General features: G+C 45.5%; 1 protein-coding gene across 1 annotated transcript in view; it reads right to left on the reverse strand.

Moving 5' to 3' along the window:
• ANKRD6 (ankyrin repeat domain 6) overlaps nucleotides 1–12059 on the reverse strand; it is a 155596-nt gene extending 143537 nt beyond the window's left edge. The window contains exon 1 of the mRNA XM_059700965.1: nucleotides 11922–12059. The gene's annotated coding sequence lies outside the window, so the exon portion shown is untranslated. The remainder of the gene's footprint in view (nucleotides 1–11921) is intronic.
• Nucleotides 12060–16985: the final 4926 nt, after the last annotated feature.

Here is a 16985-nt window from a genome sequence, read left to right on the forward strand (position 1 = left end):
AAACTGTTATGATAACATTCATGAAGCCAGTAAGACATGCATATTCTTGTTCTCTGCTAATCTTCCTCTGTTCCATTTTTCTCAAATGTACATTTCTCTACATGGTCGGATGACTTTGAGTAAATTAAATATGCTTCATTTCCTAATAAATGTATGAACCTAAATGGCTTAATCCCACTTTTATTTGCTTACAAGGCAATTATGATACAATTGTTTCCGTATAGGGGTCTCACACTACAAAAATAACATCTTATATACAGGTGTTTGTAAAGTGAGAAATAAATTATAAGAAAACGGTTATAATTAACCGACCAGTAAAAAAACTAGCACATTGGTGTTAGGTCTGATCAAATAATTAAATCAATACCCTTTCCTCTGGGAACTAACCTTTAGGCCACTTCACAACAGACATTCCACTTGCTAAGACCATCATCTCTCCCCTCCAGACTTTCCCAGAATCCGGACCTGCGCAGAGAAATTCCCGCCCAGAAAAAGCCTGCCTAGAGTCCTTTAAAAACCTCTGACTGTCCTAGCTCGTTTGGCTCAGTGGATAGAGCGTTGGCCTGTGGACTGAAGGGTCCCAGGTTCGATTCGGGTCAAGGGCACATGCCAGGGTTGCGGGTTCAATCCCCAGTTGGGGCGTGCAGGAGGGCGCCGATCAATGATTCTCTCTCATCATTGATGTTTCTGTCTCTCTCTCTCCCTATCCCTTCCTCTCTGAAATCACTAAAAATATATTTTTTAAAAATGAAAATAAAAAACTCTGACTCCTGGTCTTTGGGGGCTGACGCCATTTTGGGGCTCAGCCCATCTGGTATCCAGATGACCTAATAAATTCATAATTCTTCACTCCTTTTGGCCTTGTGCATTCATTCCTCCTTCGGCGACCCTAACAATTGGTATAAAAGACAGCTACATACCCACCAGAGTTCTGTTCCCCTTCCAAAGTAAATGATTATTGCTCAGAAGCAGCTGTCCAGCCAGGACTACATTTCCCAGCCTCCTTAAATTGAGGTTGGACTAAGAATTGGTTCTGGACAATGAAATGTAAGCAGAAGTGGTGTTTTTACTCACTGGTAGAGTTAATCTGGTTTGCCTTTTCCCTACTCTGTTCCTTTCTGTAACACTCACTGGAGGCTACATGGTAAAGATGGTGGCATTACAAGAGATTTGTGTGTGTGTGTGTGTGTGTGTTTTTTAATCCCTGAGTCACTTACAGAAGAGCTAACTAGCCCTGGCTGGTGTGGCCCATTTGGTTGAGCATCATCTCATGCACTGAAAGGTTGCCAATTCAATTCCCAGTCAGGGCACATACCCAAATTGCAGGCTCAATCCCCAGTAAGGGGCGTGCAGGAGGCAGTCAATTGATGTTTCTCTCCCTCTCCCTTCCTCTCTCTCTAAAATCAATAAAAACATGTTTTTAAAAATTAAAAAAAAATAGTACAGAGTTCCTGTGTACCCTACCTCCCACTGATAGTATCTTACATAACCACAGTACAATGATCAAAACAAGGAAATTGGCATTGGTATAATATATTAACTATAGACCCTATTCGGATTTCTCTTTTTCTTTGTATTCACTGTGTGTGTGTGTGTGTGTGTGTGTGTGTGTGTGTTTTCTATTAATTTTATCATATGTACAGGTTTGTGTAACCTCCACCACAATCAGGACACTGTTTCAAATCCCCATTTTACAGATTAGGAAACTGAGGCATACATTTTTACAACCAAATCGTCAAAATTTTTAAAACTAACAGATGGCAGAGCCAGGAGTCAAATCCAGTAAGACCAGCTCTGAAGCCGTGCCTCTTAACCAAAGGTGGCTATCAGTATTTAAAGGGCCTCTCTGTGATACTCAAATGCATCCATATGTACCACTCAAGAAGTCTGTTCTCCAGTACTTTGATATTTTACACTATATATGGCATAATATAAAGTAGATACAGTACATCTCAGCATTCTACCTAAATTGGGCCAAATTCAGAATTTCATTCTGGGACTTACAGTTAGTTCACTTGGTATTTTCTAGCTAAAAAGTAAGTTTTTAAAATGACATGAGACATATTATCCCTGACAAAGAAAGAAAAATAACTTTTAGTTTTGTGAAAAATCTGTACTGAAATTTTTCAAGTTGATTGTTTATAATTAGGTTTATTTTTTTATTCTCAATAATAAATTCAAATCGCTATTGTATAAGTATGACATCATAGGTCACCTTATGTCACTACATTTTTACCTCTCATTAAGCAGATATTTTAGGTAGTAGAACATCTAAATAATTTTACTATGGGGCCCTAGCTGGTTTGGCTCAGTGGACAGAGTGTTGGCCTGCGGACTGAAGGGTCCTGGGTTCGATTCCAGTCAAGAGCATGTACCTCGGTTCCAGGCTCCGCCCCAGCACGGGACCTGGTCAGGGCTCGTGCAGGAGGCAACCAATTGATGTGTTTCTCTCACATCGATATTTTTCTCTGTCTTCCCTCTCTTCCACTCTCTCTAAAAATCAATGGGAAAACATCCTCAGGTGAGGATTTTAAATAAATCAATCAATAAATAAATAAATCCACTATGGGAACAAAGTATTCTTCAAAAAATACATTTGATTAATACTGAATTGTCTTGTGTAATTTTAAAAGCTTTACAGCTGATTTAATTATTTTTCAGATCATGAACTTAATATATGTTCATTGCAAGAAGCCTATAAAATCTCCATAAAGATACAGAGGGGAAGAAGCCCCAATGCTCCTAAACTCACCACCTAGAAGCAATTTCCTTGTATATCAGATTCCCGTGGGACTTTCCTGGTGTTAGAATACAACACAGACATTTTTTAAAACTCAAAACTCTAATTCACTGAAGAATAAAAATTTTCTGACCTTGGAATCACATTTTAGATAAACTGGTACTTTGGTTTATATTCTAGAATGTGAATACACATACACACGGTCTTAAAGGACACTACCCAGTAAGCTACTGATGCTCATAATAAAAGGAAATCATGAAGTTACATCAGATTAACAATCTCATTAGTTCTCGCTGGTCCACAGGCCATCAGGATGATTGGAGGGAGGGCACCTCTCTCCAGGACTGTGGAAGAAAAAGGTATTGCTTTTACACTATGTTTTGGTCTGGGCCCCTTATTTAATAAAAACGGAAGCTTTGAGAAACTAGAGCTCCACAGTGAGTTGATGGCCAGGACTACGCCAGGTTTCCTAACGTCCATCTCACGTCCTTCAGTCTTCCAAGGCCCAGGATGTGCTCCTCCACCTCCACAGCCTCATCCAACCCGACCAGAAGACAGACAGCAACGTCCCTAAAGCTAATGTTGGAAAAGGTCACAACCTCAAGAGAACTAAGTTATTTATTCATCTTTTGTCCACTTCCTATCTGTAAGGAAAGTGGACCTTATCCTTTTGTTTCTATTAATTTTAGAAACATTTCTCAAAGCATATGTCCTTTACAAAACAAAAATAACAAAAAGGCCTTGCTGGTTCCTGTTTAGCTATTAAGATTGATTTACTTTAAGCTACTCTATTTTGTTACTATTTGCTAATCTCCATTAAGTTCACTTTTTTTTGTTTGTTTACCATCATGGACAGAAAGATTTTTCATAATCTTCTCCATTTTTTAACTGAGGACAAATCAGTGATGTAGAAACTGAGTTAAGTCCATTCAGTTGTCAAGCAACTCTTAAATTTAAATGTTTTAATCCTTATACACTCTTCCTAGTTTTACATGAAAACACTGAGTCAAGCATTTCCCAAAGTACTTTGTGTCTAGAATATCAGATTCTGATACTTAAAATGGATGTTCAAATTTTGTCAATGTTCTAGGTAAAAGAGTAGCAGACAAAAAAGGGGAAAGAATTCATTCTAACCCACGTTTTATTATCTAAACCATAAGATGTTGGAAATTAGATATAATCAGTCTAAACCCGTGGTCGGCAAACTGCGGCTCGCGAGCCACATGCGGCTCTTTGGCCCCTTGTGTGTGGCTCTTCCTAAGCCTTAGGAGTACCCTAATTAAGTTAATAACAATGTACCTACCTACATAGTTTACCATGATGGTTTTTGTTTTTTTAATATATTTTTTTGATTTTTTACAGAGACGAAGGGAGAGGGATGAGAGAGAAACATCGATCAGCTGCCTCCTGCACACCTCCTACTGGGGATATGCCTGCAACCAAGCTACATGCCCTTGACCGGAATCGAACCTGGGACCTTTCAGTCTGCAGGCCGACGCTCTATCCACTGAGCCAAACCAGTCAGGGCTATATAGTTTAAGTTTAAAAAATTTGGCTCTCAAAAGAAATTTCAATCGTTGTACTGTTGATATTTGGCTCTGTTGACTAATGAGTTTGCCGACCACTGGTCTAAACCAAAGAAAGATTAAAAAGGCACAATATGTTAAAAATAGCCCTAGTCAGTTTGGCTCAGTAGATAGAGCATCAGCCTGTGGACTGAAGGGTCCCGGGTTTGATTCTGGCCAAGAGCACATACCTGGGTTGCAGGGGTTACAAGCTCAATCCCCAGCCCTGGTTAGGGGAATACAGGAGTCAACCAATTGATGATGTGTCTCTCTCACACTGACGTTTCTCTCTCTGTCTCTCTCCCCCTCCCTTCCACTCTCTCTGAAAACCAATGGAAAAATATCCTCGGCTGAGGATTAACAAAAATAAATAAATAAAAATAAATAAATGCCGATGGGACTCTTCCTCTGGGGAGCACGCTCCTGCCTGCCCTTTTCCCTCCTTCCCCACAGTGCGTTACCTCTGCCTTTCTCTCTCCTAAGCTCCAAGCGTCCTTCTTTTGCTTCTGTAACTTGTTTCCTGAGCCTACTCAGCCCAGCTAGCTCACTTCTACTACCTCTGTAACTTTCTAAATAAACTTACTCTTATAATTTGAGTTCTTGGCTCTGAAATCTTTCTTTGCCAAACTCAAGAACCAAGGTCCAATTTTACTACCAACACCCCTGATAACACAACCATTAGAATTATCCTTAAAATAAAAATTAAAAAAGCAACTGACAATTTATGGGCATCAAATGGAAAAAAGGAAACATTTTGTTAACAAGAATCACATTGTTTCTCCACACAAATATTCAATTTTTTACAGAGGGGGGGGGGGAACATTAGGATAAACAAATAAAACAAACAGATAAAAATTGTATCCACCCATATTTATTTCAACTTGTAAGCATCACCTGTGATTCTGTACAGTCTTCCGAACAATAAATACTGGAAGAAAGTAACAATAAAAATAACAACCACACACACACACACAAAAAAAATAAAAATAAAAATAACAACCACACGAGGAAAATACGACATTTCAGTGTATTCTCACAAATTGTTAATATATCACCAGGTCCTAGCTTAGGCCTGGACAATAACAGGACGGGGAGGAAAGGTCTATGCTTTCTACAGGCACCATGACAGTCATCTGCAACATCCTTATTCAAGTCAGCTTTCCTGGGAGGGTTAACAGGTACCACTTATTGAGAGGAAACATTTGTGGTGCCGTTGAACATAACTGTTTCATCTGCAAAGATGATCTGTCTCTCTGTGCTGTAAGTTGATCTGTCTCTCTGTGCTTTAAGTATCTACATAAATTAAATCCTACTCGAAACATTTTCGGGCCTGGGACTCAGGTCCAAACTTCCCAAGACAAAGTACCTTCCTCCTGAACTCAGAAGTGCACTGGTCCAGGCTCAGGCCTCCGATCAGTTATGAGCTCCTCCCCACACCAGGGCACATATTGGCAAGTGAAAATGAGCACCACAATAATGGCCTGAAAAATCAGTGCCTGCCACAGTGGTGTGTCACAGTTTGCTATTTGAAAAATGATAAATCATTTATAATGTGTACTACTTCATAACTTATTTGCTAAGATTGAGATTTCAGGCCCTGGCTCTTCTTAAATAGGGACAATGAGATATATATTTTTTACCTATTACTGGGCATTTATTTAGTACTAGAGGCCCGGTACACAAAAATTTGTGCACTCATTGGGGGGGGGGGGGGGGGGGAGAGGTCCCTCAGCCCGGCCTGTGCCCTCTCGCAGTCTGGGACCCCTCAGGAGATAACGACCTGCTGGCTTAGGCCTGCTCCTGGTGGCAGAGGGCAGGCCCAATCCCTAGGTGCAGCCCCTGTTCAGGCTCAGAGCAGGGCCAATTGGGGAGTTGGGGCGCTGCCCCCTGTCATGCACAGAGCAGGGTGGATCGGGAGGTTGTGATGCCACCCTCAGTCATGCTCAGGGTAGGGTCGACTGGGGGGTTGGGGCACCGCCCCCTATCACACTCAAGGCAGGGTCGATGGGGAGGTTGCGGCACCATCCCCTGTCACGCACAGAGCAGGGCCCATCAGGGGGTTGGGGCGCCGCCACTGTCACACTCAGGGCAGGGCCGATGGGGAGGTTATGGCTCTACCCCTATCACACACAGAGCAGGGCCCGTGGGGGCTGGGGGGGGGGTTGGGGCGCCGCACCCTGTCACACACAGAGCAGGGCCGATCAGGGGGTTGGGGCGCTGCACCCTGTCACACACAGAGCCACAGGGCGATCAGGGGGTTGGGGAGCTCCCCCCTATCAGGCACAGAGCAGGGCTGATCAGGGGGTTGGGGCGCCTTCCCCTGTCACGAACAGAGCAGGGTGGATAGGGAGGTTGTGGCCCTGCCCTTTGTCACACACAGAGCCGCAGGGCGATCAGGGGGTTTGGGCGCTGTCCCCTGTCACACTGATCCCGGTGCCAGGAGGCCTCTCAGCTCTGCTGATCCCAGTGCTGGGAGGCCTCGTGGTTCCGCTGATCCCGGTGCTGGGAGGCATATTACCCTTTTACTATATAGGATAGAGGCCTGGTGCACGGGTGGGGGCCGGCTGGTTTGCCCTGAAGGGTGTCCTGTATCAGGTTGGGGTCCCCACTGGGGTGCCTGGCCAGCCTGGGTGAGGGGATGATGGCTGTTTGCAGCTGGCCACACACCCTTCAGGGTGGGGGTCCCCACTGGGGTGCCTGGCTAGTCTGGGTGAGGGGCTGAGGGCTGTTTTTAGGCTGGCGGGTGACTGCAGCTCCCAACCGCTCCTTTTTTTCTTTTCTTTTTTTATTCTGGGCCAGCTTTAGCTCTGGCTCCAGCTCTGAGGCCTCTGCTGCTGAAAGCAGGTATCTGGTTTGTTTGGGTTCTATAATTGAAACACTGTATCAACTCCAGCTCTGAGATCCTGGCGGGCTGAAAGCAGGTTTCTGGGGTTTTGTTTAGTTTCTATATTTGTAACAATGTTTCAAACTGCAAGCTCAGAGGCCGGCAAGGCAGGCGGGGAACGTTGGTTTCCTCTGTCACTGAAGCAAGCAAGCCTCATGTTAGTTTCAAGCTGCCTGGCTGCCGGCTGCCATCTTGGCTGGCAGTTAATTTGCATATCGCCCTGATTAGCCAATGGGAAGGGTAGCGGATGTACGCTAATTACCATGTTTCTCTTTTATTAGATAGGATATTTAGCAATCATAAAAAAGCCACCAGCGAGCTCTCCCTCCCCGGGGCACACCCGTTGTGCCCTTCTCTTCCCCCTCTTCTCCACCTCAGGGGCGGTACCTCTACCTTTCTCTCTTCTAAACTCCAAGAGCCCTTCTCCTGCCTCTGTAACTTGTTTCCTGAGCCTACACAACCCGGCTGGTTCTCTTCTGCAACCTCTGTAATTTTCTAAATAAACTTCGGGGGAAGCGGGGAGAAGCTACCATTTTCTTGAGACTGTTATATTCCAGGACTTTCATAGATGCCTTTTAATAAATACACTATCTACTTTAATCCTCTTAATGACCCTACAAGGAGGCTTTAGACATTCCATTTTATATAGATGAGAAAACCATACAGCCTACTCCACATAGAAGCTTAACCTGGGGCCATTTCAAGCAGACCTTTCCTTTGCCCAGCAATTCCCAAACTGAACACCAGTACTGTGAGTGCTGTAGTAAATCCACGGGGGCAACTTAGGGTATTTAAACATTTCCAGGAAAACGTACGTAGTGTACTTAACATGTTGGACACTGCTGAACCTACAAACGGGAGGTAGTTCACAGCCTCCACGTCAGATCACATCGCATTCATATCAATGGCATCATATCTTTGCAAAGTGTGGGTTTTCAGTGGTTGCAGTGATAAAAAGCAGGTGCTGCAGAAAAATTAATGTGGAACAGGAAATGAGAGTGGTGGGATCCAGTCAGATCCCAAGATTTGAAAAGTAGTACAGACACATCTTGTTGCTAACTGTGGTTATATTAAGAATGATATTTTTAAAATGTTGTTCTTTCAATTATGTGTATTATTTTTTCAAACATCTTCTATGTTGTTTGGGCACAAGCACTTATTACGTTGTCTGAGCCTAACTCCTACTTAACCTAGGGCAGTTCGAAAAAATTACTGAGATACTAGGGCACAGGAACCAAGTTTAGGAATCTCTGCTTTAACAAGTGACAGAGTTGTGAGCACTGGGTGACCCTGAAGAAATGACTTGAAACAAAATCCATAACACAAACATCATAATCAGAAAAAGAAGAATTTGTGTTAGAACCATTTTTAAAGGTCACTCTCAAACAGCTTACTCCTTCAAATCCCAAACAATGTCCCCTGGATAATTTGTATATATATATAAAAAAAATTCTAAGACACATGCATGCAAATTACTGTTTTTTTCCAATTCTTAGGGACTCGAGCAGAGCTTTTAAAATTATAGGCTCCAAGCCATGTTGAAAGAGACTGGGCTTCCCCTACACAGAGAGAACACACCCCTCTGCAGCAAGGAAAGGGGGCGCCTGTGCCAAGGTGGGGGGGGGGGGCGAGCAGGGACTTGAGAGACTGCCCCATCCCAGTACTTTGATACATTCAGCTTTTCTGTGGTTTTCACCATACTCTCAATAATTACTCTTAATTTCTATAAGACTGCTCCAGGGTATTGTATAAATCCTAGCTTGGAAACTTCCCTCCCCCAGAGTTGTCCATATGTCAACCAATGGTCATTAAAGCAAGTTTGGTGCCAACAGGAATCCCCAATTTGGGGTGTGGTGAAGAAGAAAATCGAAAATTCTATTCAGTGTAAAGAGCTCAATTGTGACACAGCAGAGCTGTGAGAACAGCACAGCTGTGAGCTCAATAGTGTTAACTCAATCATGAAATAGCACAGCTGTGAGGCCCGGCCTCCCGTGAGGTCCCTCTCTGGCTTGAAAGCTCTACCCCGCTCTTCAGAGACACCTGTGTCTCAGCTTCAGCTCCACCCTGGGAAAACCCCAGCCCTCAGTGACAAGAGAAAGTGAAGGACATGCACTGAGGGGGGATTTGGGGGGAGCTGACTTATACAGAGAGGTCTCTACCCCTGATCCCTGATTGATCCACCCTCATGCAAATGAGGGCTCCAAATCTTCAGTTTGATTGGGCCAAAAAGCACCATCCTGATTGGTCAAAATAGAGCTGCTCTGATTGGTCAGTAAATATGCTAATGTGGATATAGCTGTGCAGTTTCTATTGGACAGGGAAAGTCTCAGTCCTATTGGCTGAAATACAATTCCAAGAACTCCTTTATAAGGGATGGCTCAGGTGGCAGGAATACAATGCAGGCAAGCAGTTCAATGCAGGAGACAGGTAATTTAGTGCAGGCTTCTCCCACTGTTCAGAAACGGCTGCTAGGCTCTGTTTTTTAATTTGAGTCCAGTTAGCTACCAGGAGTCCTTCTTGGTAGTTATCTTCTTTCTCTGGATCAACACATATCAAATATTAAGTGCGAAAATCAAAGGGAAATGAGCACAAATCCAAACTAGTGGTTCCTTATGGGGGAGAATAAGTGAGTAGATGCCATGGGGAGGGGTACTAGGGGATCCAAGGACCTGGACATGCTCCAATTCTTCAGCGGGGTGATGGGTACTTGGGTGTGTGTTCTGTTCTTATTCTTTAAATTGTACCTCTAAGTTTTAAATTTCTGAATGTGTATTTCACAGCAGCAACACCAGAATTTCTATATAGAAGGGCCTTAGGAGTTGGAGGTGTGCCTTGTCTCTAAGCCAGTGGTTCTCAACCTTGGCTGCACATTAGAATCACCTGGGAATCTTTTTAAAATCCTGATTCCTGGGCCTCATCCTCCAGAAATTCTTTCTTTGTTATGGGGTGAGGCCACAACATTAGTAACAAAGAAACAGAATTTCCAGAGGATGAGGCCCAGAAATCAGGATTTTAAAAAGATTCCCAGGTGATTCTAATGTGCAGCCATGGTTGAGAACCACTGCTCTAAGCACAGTTGGATCACAACCCATCTGCTTTTACTTCAGCATATGCTTATCTGGATGGGCTATGGAGGAGTTGATGAGTTTAAGTGGAAAGCTGTGGTTACCTTTGGTGTTACTAACCACAAACAAAGAGTTAACAAATTAGCATTTCTTTTTTTAATATACATTTTTATTGATTTTTAGAGAGAGAGGAACATCCACCAGTTGCCTTCTGTGTGCACCCTTACCAGGCATCAAGCCCGCAACGTAGGCATGTGCCCTGACCAGGAATTGAACCAGCAACCTTTCAGCTCAAGGGACAACACTCAATCAACTGAGCCACACTGACCAGGGCAACAAATTAGCATTTCTTATCACCCTTGATCTATACCTTCCAACAATATGCAAGTAGTTGTTCTTTTGTCTCTTTTATTCTTCTTCATCCTCTTCTCTCTCCTCCCCACTTATGACACAGAGGATAGAAAACTCTTTCGATTTTAATTTATACCTTAATTTAAAAAAATGTATTTGTTGTTCTTATGCTAAGCACCTGCCAGGAATGATAGAAGCTAAACATGTGTAGCTGCACCTACTAAGGGTAAGAACAGTGGGTTACTATGGCTATTGTAAGGCTGGGAGAGCCTCCCTAGGGGCAATCAGTGGACCCAGGCGTGTGTCTTCATTGCCCAGGTTATTTCCATTGACCTAAACACGAGTGAGTATCACCAACCCACTGGTTCGCAAAAGGAATGCCTAACGTTTCAGAGCAGTACGCCAGGCATTTTACTCGCATCATTTCATTTCCACGATACTACCGGGTTATACATTATACACCCAATTTACCGTTCTAAAACCCGAACTTCACATAAGTGGGCTTTCCAAAAGCACACAACCAACAAGTGGTGGCATCAGGACTGTCTCAAAGCGGGTTTCTTCACCACTCCCTGAACCATCTCCCCCAGGCTCAGGGAAACCGTTCTTGACCAGCTTTATGAAACTGGAGCCCCTCTCTGGTGACAAACAGCGCTCCGCTTCCTCCCCTCCCGCCCCCCCCAAACTACGGGAGGCGCCGCACCGAAATTCCCAAGGCAAGAGTGCGCGAGCCACATCTGAAGGCTGAGCCCCGGCCAGCGCGGTCTTCCGGGGCAGGACAGCCCCCGCCCCCCGCCCCCCGCGCCGCTCCTCTCCGGCGAGGGGAAGGGGGGCGGACTGCGGCGCGCCCGGGCCCAGCCTGGTCACTCTGAAGCCGGCCCGAAGGCCCGAGGACAGCGCGGAGCGCCAGGCGACAAGAGGGGACCCTCCTCTGCGCCTGCACTCCGCGTCCGGGAGCCATACCTGGTGACCCCGCAACTCCACCATCACCACTGACTTCAAACTCTTTGAACTCACTCAAGAAAGAGGAGGAGGGCGAGCAAAGGCGAGAAAGTTCTCTGCTCCCCGCTCCCCAACCCCAACCCCCCAGTCTATATTCTAGGGAGGTAACCAAAGCAAAGCGATAAGGAAGGGGCCCCAGGAAGACCCCCTCCGGCCCTGGCTTTCCCAGAGACCGCAGGAAAGAAGGCAACGCGTTCCGTTTGAGTCTCTTCCCCAAGCAGACAGCGGTCTGGGGCGCCCCCATCCCCGGCGTCGGACCCCCCAGATCAGAGGTCCCCGGGAGTGGGGGCGCCGGCGCGCGGAACGCACGGTACCTTTTTCTCCTGCGCTGGACGTCCGCGCTGCAGGAACTGATGCCAGGGGCAGGGTTCGGGTGAAGGGAGATGCTGGGGACGGGCTCCCGCTGGCTCCGGCGGCCCCTGGGCCTCGGCGCCGCCCCGCGCCGCCGCCTCCAGCCGCCCGCTCTCCTGGCTGCGCTCCCCGCTCCGGCAACTTACCTGTGGCCGCGCCCGCCGCGCCGCCGGCTGGCCTCCGCCCCGCCCCGCCCCGCCCGCGGCTCCTAAACTGGGGCCGCAGCGCCCCGCAGCGGCCGGCGGGGCACGGTGGGGGCCCGGGGAGGTGGGGCCGTGGTCGGCAGCCCGCTCACAGATGGGGCCGCTACCCCTTTGCCCAGGACCGAGAGGTCTCCTTCGCAGAGTGGGAGGAAAGGGACTGCGCGGAGTGAGGTTTTCCGGGCAGCGGTTGCCCGGAGGTCTATGGGAGGGAGAAGGGAATTGGGAGGAGAAACCATCCCTCAGCCCGCGGCCAGTGGGTGTTCAGTGTCCTCGTAGTTCACGGAGCTGTGGTCGCTCAATGGAAGCGAACGTCAAGGCCGGCTGACCCAGAGGGCTGGGGAGGGGAAAGCAAGCCTTTATTCCAAACAGCTGGACGGAGCCAGCCTATGAAGCAGGCAAAACCGGTGAGCCTTCCTGACGCCTATATTCAAAGCACACTTGGCATGCCATTAACTCCTGTTTTTGTGTTTTTCAGTTACTTCCTCAGTATCCAGACGAGTTCCCGAACATAGGGAGCACTCGATAAATTACCGTTGAGCAAATGTATGAATAAACGGGACCTCAGCCTTTTCAAGAAGCAGGGCAGGTATCTGCTCTCCAAACATAGAACTCTTCCGGATGAGCTTATTTTGAACCTTTTTCCTTATCCTCTCTGAAATAGGCCTGGTTGGGGGCGGGGGCGGGGCGGGGGGCAGGATCTCCTTTTTCTTAAGATATTTGTCTCCCTCTCTCCTTCAGGGAACATTAGTCAGGGAAAATCCAAAAAAAACCTCTACCCAAACCAGGGAAGGATAAGTGCTTCGGAACTTCCCCCACCCCTAGTCAGCTGCCGCCTTCAGATTTGTTCCCCACCACTGTCACACACACACACACACACACACACACACACACACACACACACACACACACACACCTAGAGCTATTAGAACACATTTCCTTCCCCTGCCCATCGGTCCCCTGAATTTCTCTGTGGACAGGTCACTAGGGAGTTCTAGGTGGAAACCCCCCAAAATCAAGGTATGTATGCATGACCTTTCAACCAGATCATTTATTGTTATACTTTTCCAAATTCAAGAGGTTTCCTAGTTAGTGTCTTCAATAAACTTTCAAAGATCCAAAGTGCCCCATTCCTGTGGGAGGCTTTTATAGCCTCATCATAAAGTCACAGTGAGATGGAGTTTTAAGTTACATTTATGAGCAGTCAGAGTAATCACACATTAATTCTGCTGAAAGGAACAGAATGCCCAAGCCAGCCTGTAAGATATGTGAACGCTCTTGGGAGCTGACTGGTCTGCATTTGTTCCCAGACCTTGATGAATGGGAATTCCTGGCAGGGGGACCTCACGGGTGCCAAAGCAAGCAGCGCATAAGGGCTGCTTGGAGATCTTGCTTGCTTATCTCCAAGTGGGCACTCAGTTCCTGGGCAACTAATGAAAGGACAATCCTAAACCCCCCTCTATATGAGAAAGGCTCCCAGCCTGCAGTTCCGTTCTCACCGCTCTGCTCAGCTCAATCACAGTCAGCCTCATAAGTCTACCCCACCAGCCCCTCCTTCTGCCTCTTGAGAAAGAAGTCTGCTCTGCCAATCACTTTAACTGCTTTGTGAGAAATAATCTCGAATTGCCAGCAACATTTCTTTAATGAGTTGACTGTCCTAGCTGTCTTTTACATTGATAGCTTCAGTTCATCTTTCAGCCCGCTATTCTGGCTTCTAGCCATTCTACTCCCTGAAACTGCCCTTGCTAAGGCTTCCACTCAAGAAATCTTCCACGTGCCCTTCCATGATCGTATCCTCCTTCTCCTCCAGAGGAAACCACCTGAATTTGTGGTAGTGATTTTCTTACCTTGGATATACTTAGTGTCCCTAAACATGACGTTGTTCGGTTTTGCCTGGTTTTGAACTTTTTGTAAAGGGAATCATTCTATGTGGCTCCTATGCAACTTACTTTTTTCATTCAGCATTCTCTTTCTACGATTCAGCTATTCAACTTCTCTGATATACAATATTTCATTGTAAGGAGATATCACAATTTGCCCAGTCTAATTTGGGACATTGGGTTGGCTCCAGTTTTTGCTATTGTAGCTATGAGCATTATTAAATATTTATCCTGATGCATGTGTGCAAGAGTTCTTAGAATATATATGTAGAAGTGATTGGGTGTTAAGATATGTATGTGTTCAAATTTACCTGGAGAGGCTTAATTGTTTTCTAAACTAGTTATATCAATTTTCATTCCCATCAGCAGTACAGGACAGTCCCCTTGCTCCACCTCTCTGCCAGTGCTTGTTTTGTGTGTGTAGGGGGGAGGGTAGAGGAGGTGTAAAATAATTTCTCATTATGGCTGTGATTTGTATTTCCCTAATAAGCAGTTCGATCAAAAATCTTTAGTGTTTAATAACTATTCTTGTTTTCTCTTTTACCCTGTTTCATATGTTTTGAGAAATCCTTCCTGACCCTGAGGATATAAAAATGTTCTTTAATATTCTTTTCTAAAAGTTTTGATTTCACATTTAAGTCTATACTTCATCTGAAATTCACTTCTCTTCTCATTTGCAATACCAGAGCTGCGTTATAATGGGTTTGCATGTATATATGAGTCCGATTAGATTTTCTATTTTGTCCCATTTGCCTATCCTTAAGCTATTACCATACTGTCTGAAAATATGTGGTTTTGTATTAAATCCTCCGATCATAGAAGTTCTACCCTTACTTCATTGTTGTTGTTTCACCTTCATAAGGGTCTCAAGTATTCTTAGCCTTCCACTCATCCATAGACATTTTAGAATTAGCTTATCAGGTCCCATGAGAATTTTGGGATTTTGGTTTGGAACTGATTGCAGTGGATCTATGTGGTGAACTGCATTATTCACTTACAACTTTCTATTCCCTTCCCACCTCTGCCATGCTTCCCTATAGTGGCGTAGCCTCCTCTGCCCCACTGGTTTGAGGCTTGTGTGACTTGCGTTGACCATGTTGGAGCAGAAGCTTTAAATACACTGTGACTTTATGCTTCTTCCACCTGCCTTGAGCTTTTGCCTTCTGCCATGAGAATATCATGCCCAAACAGAGGCTGCCGCTTCAGCTGGGATCCCAGAATGATCCCAGAATGAGAAGACACATGAACTTAGTCAGAGCCCCGTATCCATGGTACATGTACGAGACACACGGTGGGTACAGTTGGAGGTTTCTTTTCAGTTTATTCCCTTTTGTTAAGAACTGCCTCTCACTCATGAGAGTAGACCTCTGCAGCCACCAACTGCACCCCCAGCCATAGAGGATTGGGCCATTAATTCAGTGTACTTATTGGCACTTGACCACCATCAAGCTACCATATTGAACATAGAATACAGTGTAAATGATGTGCCCTAGAATTGTGCTTCGTGGAGAATGTGACCACTGTACTAGGCGAGCAAAAGCAGATGGTCCTAGAGTCTAGTGATGAATACAATCGTCAATCAAATATTAAATTACAGCTGAATAACTGCTCTGAAGGAGTAACAGTGCATGGTGCTATGTAAAGAAGAAATTAGGCCAGGAATGGACCACTGGCCCAAACTCAACCAATCTGATTTTCTTGCCTGTGAATTGAAGATAATGATAGCTAATACTTATAGAGTGCTTACTGTTTTTAATTCTTTTTCATAGTTTAATGGATTTAATTCTTCCCATAACACTTTGAGGTATATAACATTATCACCAGTTTAGACATGAGGAAATTGAGGCATAGAGAGGTTAGGTACCTTGGTCCAGATCACACAGCTAGTTAGTGGTGGTGCTAGGTTTTGAACCCAGGAAGCCTAGTTCATGAGCCTGGACCCTCTATCACTGGGACAAGGAGAGTGGAGCACTCATCTCCTGTCATCCAGTGTAAAAAGCACCAAAAGTTTTCATGAAGAGAGAAGAATAACTATGGAGAGAAGCAAAAACAAGTTCTCCTTCATATGAAACCTCCATTATTTCCTGTATTATCCTGAGACACCTTTACCAGGTTCCTCTGTATATGGCATTGCTGGGACTGACCAGCAGACCCTGAGCGATGATGGATGAATGGATTACTCTGACACATGTTTCTGTGAAAGAGAGGCTAAGGGACTGCTTGGCTACAGCAACCAAGTAGCCCCATTCACCTGCCTCCTTAGGCTTTTATTATAACAACAGCTTGAACTAAAATTAACTATTAGATACTATCAGCAGGGTAAGTCTCCTTGAGAAAGCACATGCATCTACAAGGTTGTGTCTAAAGACTACACAGAGATTTCAGTAAATCACCCAGAAGCTCGGACTTGTTTGGAAAAGTCAAGGCAGGGGCTGCTGCCTGCGGCAAGTTTCCCCCCGAGGCCCCCTACTTTTCGGAGAATTCTCCTTATAGACTTTCCAATCAAGTCCTGTGCTTCCCCACATGGCATAACTTCTGAACTTTACCACCAGTTATATAATAAGGTTCCATCCATCCATCCCTCCCTCCATGGCTCCCACCCCCCCACCCCCGCCCCTTCACCCCTCCACTCATAAAAGGTATATATTGTGTCAATTAGGATATTTCTATTGCAAAATTCAGAAGACCCTACCTTCAGGGGCTTAAGCAGAGCTTCCCAGTTGATTTGCCACCATCATTTGTGTGCCATAAATGGGTTACAGATATGGCCACCTTATTGATCCCCTCAGCCTTGAGAGCAGCTGGGCAGAGTCTAAGGTGGCCAAAGTCTCTGGGCCAGTCACCTCTTGCCAGCAAGCAGCTTGTCCGTTTAAGTCAGTGTGGCGCACAAATCATTTCCTGTGTGCACCTTGCTGGACAAGATGGGGAAGCACTGGCTTAAGGAATG

Source organism: Myotis daubentonii, chromosome 6, assembly GCF_963259705.1.
Source record: "Myotis daubentonii chromosome 6, mMyoDau2.1, whole genome shotgun sequence".
Taxonomy (NCBI): Eukaryota; Metazoa; Chordata; class Mammalia; order Chiroptera; family Vespertilionidae; genus Myotis; species Myotis daubentonii.